The sequence below is a fragment of the Typha angustifolia genome, chromosome 8, assembly GCF_048772165.1.
Source record: "Typha angustifolia cultivar Huaian chromosome 8, ASM4877216v1, whole genome shotgun sequence".
Lineage (NCBI taxonomy): Eukaryota > Viridiplantae > Streptophyta > Magnoliopsida > Poales > Typhaceae > Typha > Typha angustifolia.
The window spans coordinates 9,720,179-9,729,706 of NC_133246.1; positions in this window are offsets into that span (position 1 = coordinate 9,720,179).

Sequence of the window (9,528 nt, forward strand, 5' to 3'; positions counted from 1 at the left end):
AAAACTTTTTTCTGAAATGTCCTTACTCAGTTTGGTAGTTGTACTCATAGGAGTTCTAGCATGTTTTGCATTTTCTAAACCGAATCTAGTCACAAAATCCTTAGCATACTTGGTTTGAGCGATAAAAATCCCTCTCTCTAATTGAGTAATTTGAAGCCCTAAAAAGAACTTCAACTCACCCATCATGCTCATCTCAAAATGACTGTGCATGAGATCTCATAGGAGTTCTAGCATGTTTTGAATTTTCTAAACTGAATCTAGTCACAAGATTCTTAGCATACTTGGTTTGAGCAATAAAAATCTCTCTCTTTAATTGAGTAATTTGAAGTCCTAAAAAGAACTTCAACTCACCCATCATGCTCATCTCAAAATGACTGTGCATGAGATCTGCAAACTCCTTAGCTAATAATTGACTCGTCACCCCGAAAACAATGTCATCCACATATATTTGTGCCATAACTAAACTCTTGTTTTCACGTCTAATGAACAATGTCTTGTCCACTCCCCCTCGAGTGAACCTCGCATCCACTAAAAGGTGGTCAATTTCTCATACCAAGCTCTTGGAGCTTGTTTTAGTTCGTAAAGAGCCTTTTTTAATTTAAAAACATGAGAAGAAAAATTTTTATCTTCGAAACCCTTAGGTTGTTCTACATAAACATCTTCATTCAGGATATCATTCAAGAAAGCACTTTTAACATCAATTTGAAATAATTTAAATTTTAAATAACAAGCAATGGTAAGCAGTATACGAATAGACTCTAATCTAGCAACAGGAGCAAATGTCTCATCAAAGTCTATACCCTCAATCTGAGTGTATTCCTGTGCTACTAGTCTGGCTTTATTTCGAACTATATTGCCATGTTCATCATTTTTATTCTTATATATCCATTTTGTTCCAATTACGTTCACATTCTTAGGTCTAGGAACTAAATACCAAACATCATTCCTAGAAAATTGTTCTAATTCCTCATGCATAGCATTAACCCAAGAATTGTCTAACAATTCTTCCTTCACATTTTTAGGTTCAAAAGAATCGTCTTGTCTTCATTGGTTCATTCACATCTCCGATCACGTGTGACAGTGGATGATTTAGTTTCACTCTGGCAGATGGTTCTAGTACGGTGCAGTCATCTTTATTCATTTCAACTTTGTCCTCGTCTTATTTCTCAACTTCCAGTTCAAGCTCTTTTCCAATGTCTTCGTCATGTGTACCTAGAGAAACAAAAATAGGAGTAGCATCAATTATATCAGCAGTGGATTCATCTATAACAACATTAGCTGATTCCATAACAGTCGAAGTGTCAAGATTGAATACTCTGTAGGCTTAACTATTATTCGAATACTCCAAGAAGACGCCTTCGCTACTTCTAGTGTCAAATTTAGTCAAATGTTCTCGATCACGCAAGATATAGCATTTGCTACCAAATACTCAAAAATATTTAACACTAGGTTTCTTACCTTTCCAGATTTCATAAGCAATCATTTTTGTACCTGGTCTTAGATAAACACGATTTATAATATGTACCGCTGTATTGACCGCCTCTGCCCAAAATCTTTGAGGAACCTTTTTAGCGTGAAGCATAACCCTAGCTATTTTCTGCACAACTCGGTTCTTCCTTTCTACAATCCTGTTCTATTGCGGAGTTAAAGGAGCTGAAAACTCATGCTGAATACCAAGAGAATCACAAAATATGAAAAAAATTTCATTTTCAAATTCTATACCATGATCAGAACGAATCCTAACTAGGGTAGTAGATTTTTCATTCTGTAATTCCAAGCATAATGTTTTAAAAACTTCAAATGTTTCAAACTTCTCACGTAAAAAGGCAACCCAGGTAAATCTGGAGTAATCATCGACCATTAAGAATATATAGCGTTTACCTCCAAGACTTTTCGATTTTGTTGGACCCATTAAGTCCATGTGGACTAATTGTAGCACACGGTCAGTAGTAGATGCATTTACCTTCTTGTGTGAGATCCTAATTTGTTTTCCAATTTGACACGAACCGCACACTCTTTTTGATATTTCCCTCATCTTAAGTATTTCTCTTACCACTTCTTGTTTGGATAGATTAAACAATTCCTTGTGATTCACATATCCAAGACGTTGATGCCAAAGATCTGCAATATCGAAAGAGGCACTATTACATTTCAATTTATGTGAAGTTCCAACAACATAACAATTATCAGATATTCTAGATCCATAGCATATAACATTACCATCATGATCTAGAATAATACAATCATTTTTGAAGAATTTTACCTCATAAATCTTCATCACAAAATTGATTGATGCTCAGTAGATTTGCTTTCAAATCCTCAACATAAAGAACATTCTCGAGACTAGGAATCCCTGGAGTATTTATCTTTCCTTTACCTATTACTTTGGATGAATTCCCATCTCCGAATGTCACAACTCCCCCTTCGTGTTTTTCGAGATTAGAAAATAAGGACTTGTCACCCGATATATGTCTTGAACAGCCACTGTCTAAATACCACAAATCAAAATTTAAAGCTTTCAAGGCTATATGCACAACATAACATTTCAAATCACTTTTTTTGACCCATATGACCTTTGTTTTCATCCCATAAATGAAAACACTTCTAGGTTTTTGCAAAAATTTGCAATGAGGTCGAATATCCCTAGAATGCCGCAATGATAGCATATCGGAACAAACCCTTTTCTACTCACCTTTTATTGAGAAGTGTGACTAAAGTTTACCTTTGGTGCCATTGAGGATTCACTAATTTGTAGATTCAACTTTAGTTTAGAAGCATTCATCCAGGATTGTTTTGTAAATGCGGTTGATGACTTCAGGTATTCTTCCTTTTGTATACCTGTAGAAACGAAGATAATTTTGTTATTATTTGAATTACAGTGTATCCAACACCATACCTGTCTTTTCCAGAGATCTAAGCTTTTAAAATCTCGTCAAGTTTGTTTTTCCCTTTTAGAAATGTCACTTCCTTATGCAATCGCTCTAGTTCAATTTCATCAGCCTTCATTTTATTTTTCGCATTGTCAAGTTGTTCAGAAAGGTCTTTGACATGTTCAAGTTCCAATTTGTACTTCTCCTCAAATTGAATTATTTCTGATTCGATTACCTTGAGTCGTTGAAGTAGTCTAAGATTGCTTTTCTTGAGTTTAAATGACTCCAGGTACAAGTCATTATATGCCTTTTGAATTTCAAATTCATCTTCCTCAACTGGTAACATATCAAGATCATTTGTACTATCAGTATCAACAACACAGTCAGTATTAAGTAGAGAAGAGGCAAAAGCTATAAAGTTTTCTTCGTATTTTTCAGAATCATCATCAGATTCATCTCAGTCATCTCAAGGAACTTTCATAGTTTTACCCTTCCTCTTAAGATGATTAGGGCATTCTTGTACGATATGTCCAAAACTAGAACATTCAAAATATCGAACTTTATTCTCAGAATTCTTATTTTTCTGTTTGACATTGTTGTTGCTACCACCTATATTCAAACTCATAGTATTCTTTTTTTTCACAAAGGCTTTGTTTTTCTCAAATTTTTCAGCATTCAACTTGTTTGGCTTCTGAAAGAATTTATTAAACTTTTTGACAAACATGGCCAACATTTCAACATCTAAATCACCTTTATCATCAGACTCCTCTAAATTTTATTCAATTGTGGATAGGGCCATCCCTTTGGACTTCCTCAGTTTTGAAAGATTAGACTTAAATGTTTGTAGATTTTCTATCAATTGTTCAACTTTTATAGAATCGATGTCCTTACTTTCCTCAATAGCTGTAACTTTTGCCTGAAACCTTTCTAGAAGAGACCTAAGGATCTTACGGACAATTCTGTTTTTAGGAATTTTCTCTCCTAGGTTGAAACTGGAGTTGACTATATCACTCAGCTTTGCATAGAACTCATCAAATGTCTCATTCTCCTCCATACGTAGAGTTTCAAAACTAGTAGTCAACCTCTGAAGTTTCGAAAGTTTTACAGCCATAGTTCCTTTATTAGTTGTTTCTAAGATCGTCCAGGCTTATTTTGCTATTTCACAAGTAGAAATTCTTTTAAATTTTTCTAAGGAAACACAACTAAAAATTACATTTATTGCTTTGCTATTTCAGCCAACTTTTTCATAATCTGTCTTATCCCATGACTCAATCGGTTTCTCAATAAACTTATCATTCACCATGTACATTGGTGGACTCCAACCGTTCACAATGACCATCCATACTCACTCATCTATAGACTTCAAATAAGCTCTCATCCTAGCTTTCCAATATCCATAATTTGATCCATCTAGAATAGGAGGTCTAATAGATAATGGTCTATCTCTATGAAAATCCATGCCTATCTGATCTCTCTCAAAGGGTGAGAGAACCCGCTCTAATACCAATTGAAAAAACCCCTAGACACACGTATGTATCTAACCTCTAGGCAATGATATCACTCGTTCGCTTAAGTAAAAGTCGGAAGAAATATTAAAAATGAAAGTAGAGATGAACACCAAGATTTTAACGTGGTAAAACCCAAACGAAAAAAAAACACGGATCCAAACTCGGATCAAAACCAATCACTAGAATATTAGCAGTTATAAGACTAACTCATAAAACAACCTGTCGATCCAAACGACTTTGTTCCTCTCAGTCTTACTCGCTATAACCCATGATTCACTACTTCTCATGATTGAAAGATTAAGATTAAGATTAAGATGAAAGATTAAGACGAAAGATTAAGATTAAGATTTGTAGATGAGAAGATTAAGATTTGTAGATGAGAAGGATCTTGTTAGTTGAAGAACTGATGTAGCCTCAAGAAGTCTCCTTCAATAATGCTTCTTCAACCATCATTTAGTTAGGGCATCACAATACTTATATATGATCTCTAAGATAGAGTCAAATCCAAGTCTTATCCGTACTCACAAAAATCCAATAAATTGCAAACTTCATAGGTGCGTTCGAACGCGGCCCGAGTGCGTTCGAACGGCCTGACTTGATCTCAAGTGCGTTCTAACGGGCCCAAGTGCATTCGAACGCGACAGCTTGAATTCTTCAGGTTGCGTTCGAACGCGTTTATGAATGTTGCTCTCGGTCTGTGTGAACGCAGTACCCGCGTTCGAACGCGTTTGTGAACGCAGCTCTCGGTCTGTGTAAATGTAGTACCCGTGTTCGAACGTGTTTGTGAACGCAGCTCTCGGTAGCGAACTGATAGAATTAATTATCTTATTAGAGCATTTATGTTTAGGCATATACATGTCAAGGGTCTCGTAGGGTGAGTCCTATATTATCCTAAAATTCACATGATGATAAATTATCATTACGGGGGTTAGGCTAATTAAATCAGGTAGAAATAGATAAACGGGGTTATAGGGTCCAAATGGCCCCAAATGGGCTAGGCTAGAGGTATTGGGTTAGGCTCAACCCTAACCCAATAGGCAAGAGGGCCTAGGTACAAGGTTGCAAGAGGTGAGCTGGGGGTCTAACCACAGCCCACCAAGGCTTGTTGTGGGCTGTAGTCCAACCGCAACCCACCACAATCGAGTTGGTGGGCTGCGGTCTACAGCCCACCAAAATTGAGTTGGTGGGCTGCGGTCTGCAGCCCACCAAAACCAGCTTAGTGGGTTGCAGACCAGTGCAGCCCACTAAGGGGGGATGGGTGAGGGTTTGTTTAACCGCCACCCTCCCACACCATCTCCTCTCGAGGGAAGGAGATCGAGGCGGAGAGATGAGGTCCACGGGATTGCGGGGCTGCGGGCGGCGTGGCACGAGGCCAGCGACACGACCACGAGGCCGGCGACGCAGCACAAGGCTGTCGGATAAGTAGGGGGGAAAGAAAAAGGAAGAGGGGAAGAAAAAGAAAGAGAGGAGGATGAGGGCTGACGGGTATGGGTCACGCTCCGTGGCCGGCGGCCATGGAGGTGCCTCCTCTCCTCAATGAGGGCCCAAAGCCCAGAGAGGGCTTCTCTCCCTCCATCGGAGCTTCTCGAATCAATGGCTAGACGCGAGGTCATTGGCCGCCGTGGACTTCGACGACGGCGAGGGAGGGGGAGGTTACACTACTGAAATTAATGGTACGGGGGTAGGAGGCTTACCGAAGGGGGGGTTGGTCGGCAGGCTCAATGGCTCTCGATCTGGGGCTTCAATAGCTCCGGCGTCGGCAACTCATGAGAAGGAGAAGGAGAGAGGTAGTGAGGTGGAGAAGAAATGGGGGGGTTGGGATGGCTGCGGTGAGGGGAAGAAGGAGATAAGGGAGGTAGGGAAGGTGGTGTGCACGGCAAGGGAAAGGGAAGAAAAAGGAGAAGAGAGGACGGGGGGAGGGGGGAAGAGTGGCAAGGTGCGTCAGTCAGAGAAATTATTTTATTTTATTTTAATTGGGGTGTTATACTGTCGATGTGAACTCGATGTAGACATTCGAACCCGCATTTCACGTTATCTGTTTTTGCTAACCTGATGCTAACGTTCGCAAAGGTGCCCGACCGCATTCGAACGCAACCTATAGAAAATTTATTTTAATGAAAATAAATAACTAATGTAATAAGAAAAGACTCTGACAAGGTATATCAGTTAACTATGAATTTTGTAAATAAACTACGAATTATAATCATAAAAAAAAGGTGGATGAGTAGAAGTAAGAGAGATCAGTCCCTATTTAAGCTTTTGGAGATATTTCATAGTCACTAAATATATATGAGCATTTTTATTTATCTGATACAATTTTTTAAGTATACTTGAGAATTTTTTTACTAAGTAAAAGAGCTAAAAGAATCAAATGTTATAATCAACCTTTCAAAAAGAAATAATATTAATGCTATGAGTAGCTAAAAGAATAGACAAATATTTATTTTACTATATAATTTTATATTAGGTACATGATTAATTTACAAATTTAACAATTAATTTACAAATTTTATAGTTATCTTACAAATTTCACAGATATATTATGAAGTTTGCAGTTATATTTACTACCATTATTTGTTTCTTTTGTTTTTGCACTGGAAATAATTTTATACAAGCCTCTCATATAAGAAAAATAAGGCAGTAAAAGAGCGAGATATAGAAGAATAAATTTAAGAAGAGTAGAGTAAAAAGATTTGTACGTTAACTATGAATTTTGTAAATAAATTACGAACAATAATAATAAAAAAAAAGTAGATGAGAAGAAATAAAAGAGATATTACCCTATTTAAAGTTTTGAGATATTTCATAATAACTAATATCCTTTTAATGTACATTAACTCTTTTATTATCTAATGCAATTTTTTTAAATGTATATAAAATTTTTTTCTCAATTAAAAGAGCTAAAAAATCAAATATTGTAATTAATCTTATAAAAAGAGAGAACATTGATGCTATGAGTAGCTAAAATAATTGGATAATTTTACTGTATGATTTCATGTTAGACACATGACTAATTTATAGATTTCATAATTAATTCACAAACTTTATAATTATATTATGAATTTCGCAATTATATTTACTAACACTTTTTGTTTATTTTTTTCACTAGATTCTATATAATACTCTCATACAATGGAAATAAGATAGCGAAGGAGTGAGATATAGAAGAATAAGTAGAAAAATAGTAGAGAAACAAATTTATAAGTTAATTACGAATTTGTAAATAAACTATGAATTACAATCATAAAAAGGAGGATGAGTAAATGTAAGAGAGGTACTACTATTTAGAAATATTTCATAATCATCAATACCTTTCAAATTCTATGCAAGTCTCTTATATTCATAATTATCACAATGATAATGATATATCTTGTCAGAGTCTTTTTTCTTATTACATTAGTTGTTTATTTTTATTAAAATAAAATTCTTATAGGTCGCGTTTGAACGCTCTTACGAATACTTGCATCAGGTTCGCAAAAACAAAGAACGCAAAATGTACATTCGAACGCGGTCGGATGCGTTCGAACGCCGCGTTTGAACACCTGCATCACGTTTGCACATACAGAGAATGTCTTTTGTGCGTTCGAACGCGATCGAGCACGTTCAAACTCGATTACGTAGACTGCTTCCTGTAATAAATCCAGAAAGAATCGTTCCGGAGAACCTATCACACAAGTGCTTATACTTTACAAACTAAAATTAGTGTGTTTATTCCTATGTAGATTACTAATAGTGAAGTAAACATTGTAATGTGAAGGAGAAAAGCTACAACTTTTTCAAGCTCTATATTTATTTAGTCTTAGTAGATAATTTACTTTTATTTTCTCATCTACTAAAAGAGAAATTTGTAATTATCAATATGTGGTGTAAGATCTTAAAAATTGTTCTAGCCACTACAAACTTAAACTAGAGAAAATAAAAGGTGTCAAATGTACTATGTCTCTAGAGAAAATAAAAGGTGTCAAACTTAAACTAGAGATTTTATTTAAACTTAAGTTCTTTTTGATGAAATCCAAATAATTAAAATTAAGCAATTCTCTCTCTATGAAAGATTGATTATAGAGCTTTTAGTTATTTCGCGTACTTATTGGCAAGTCAAATGAATAGCTGAATAACTAATACTAATTATCTCACGCTATTTCTGATTAGTTTTTTATTTTATTAATTAAAGAGTGATTAAATAGACTTATATAAAAATAAAATTAAAAGAGGAAAAAAAATAAAAGAAGAAGAAGAAGAAGAAGCATAGCAGAAAAGAAGACAAAAAAGTAGTAACAACAACATACGAAGAAGAAGAAGAAGAAGAAGCATTAGAAAAGAAAATGAATAAGAGTACGGAGCAACTTTTCTCTATGTTAGAAATGAAAAAAAAATGCCTCTTATATATCTTAGATTGCAATTTCACTAAGTAAATTTGTGATCTCAATATGACTACCTTTGGTATTCGCCTAACCTTTAATTGCAATTGGTTGGGTGGAGATTGACTTAAGGAGTGCGATAACCTCTCTAATTAGCAAAATATTTTCATTCTCTCATTATTGCCAACTCCTTTTGGCAACTTTGGAAAAATCGCAACCTTGTTCATTTTAAATTGCTAAATGCTTCTTTTTATGCTTGTTGACACAATATTGTCACTATGACTAGATTATTTCAAATCTTCCATGACAACTATTCCCAAAAAACTCGCTCCTTCTCCCTTTGTCGAGTAGTCTCCTCTTCGACATAACTAGATTAAATTTAACCGTGACAGGTCTCTTGACCTCTTATCTAGTCACGGTGGAGGAGGTTGGCTTTAGGGACTCTGACTCTGATATTTTACTAACAAGTGGTGCCCCTGTTCACTGCACCATGCCTTTTTTGCTGAAGCTTGGGCACTTCGAGAAGCACTTGAACAAGCTAAGGGTTTGGCTATTCGGAGGCTCTTAGTGGAGTCTGATTCGCTCCAACTTGTGAATGCTCTCAATTCCAACTAGGGGGACAAAAATCTTAACAACGTGTTCACTAATATTTGTCATCTTCTCAGCACTTTCAACAAAATGACATTAAACCGTGTTCTTAGAGAAACAAATGGTGCTGCCAACTAACTAACAAACTATGCTAGAAAAAATATTCTTTTTTTCATTTGAAAGGCTTAGGGATATCTAAGTTAA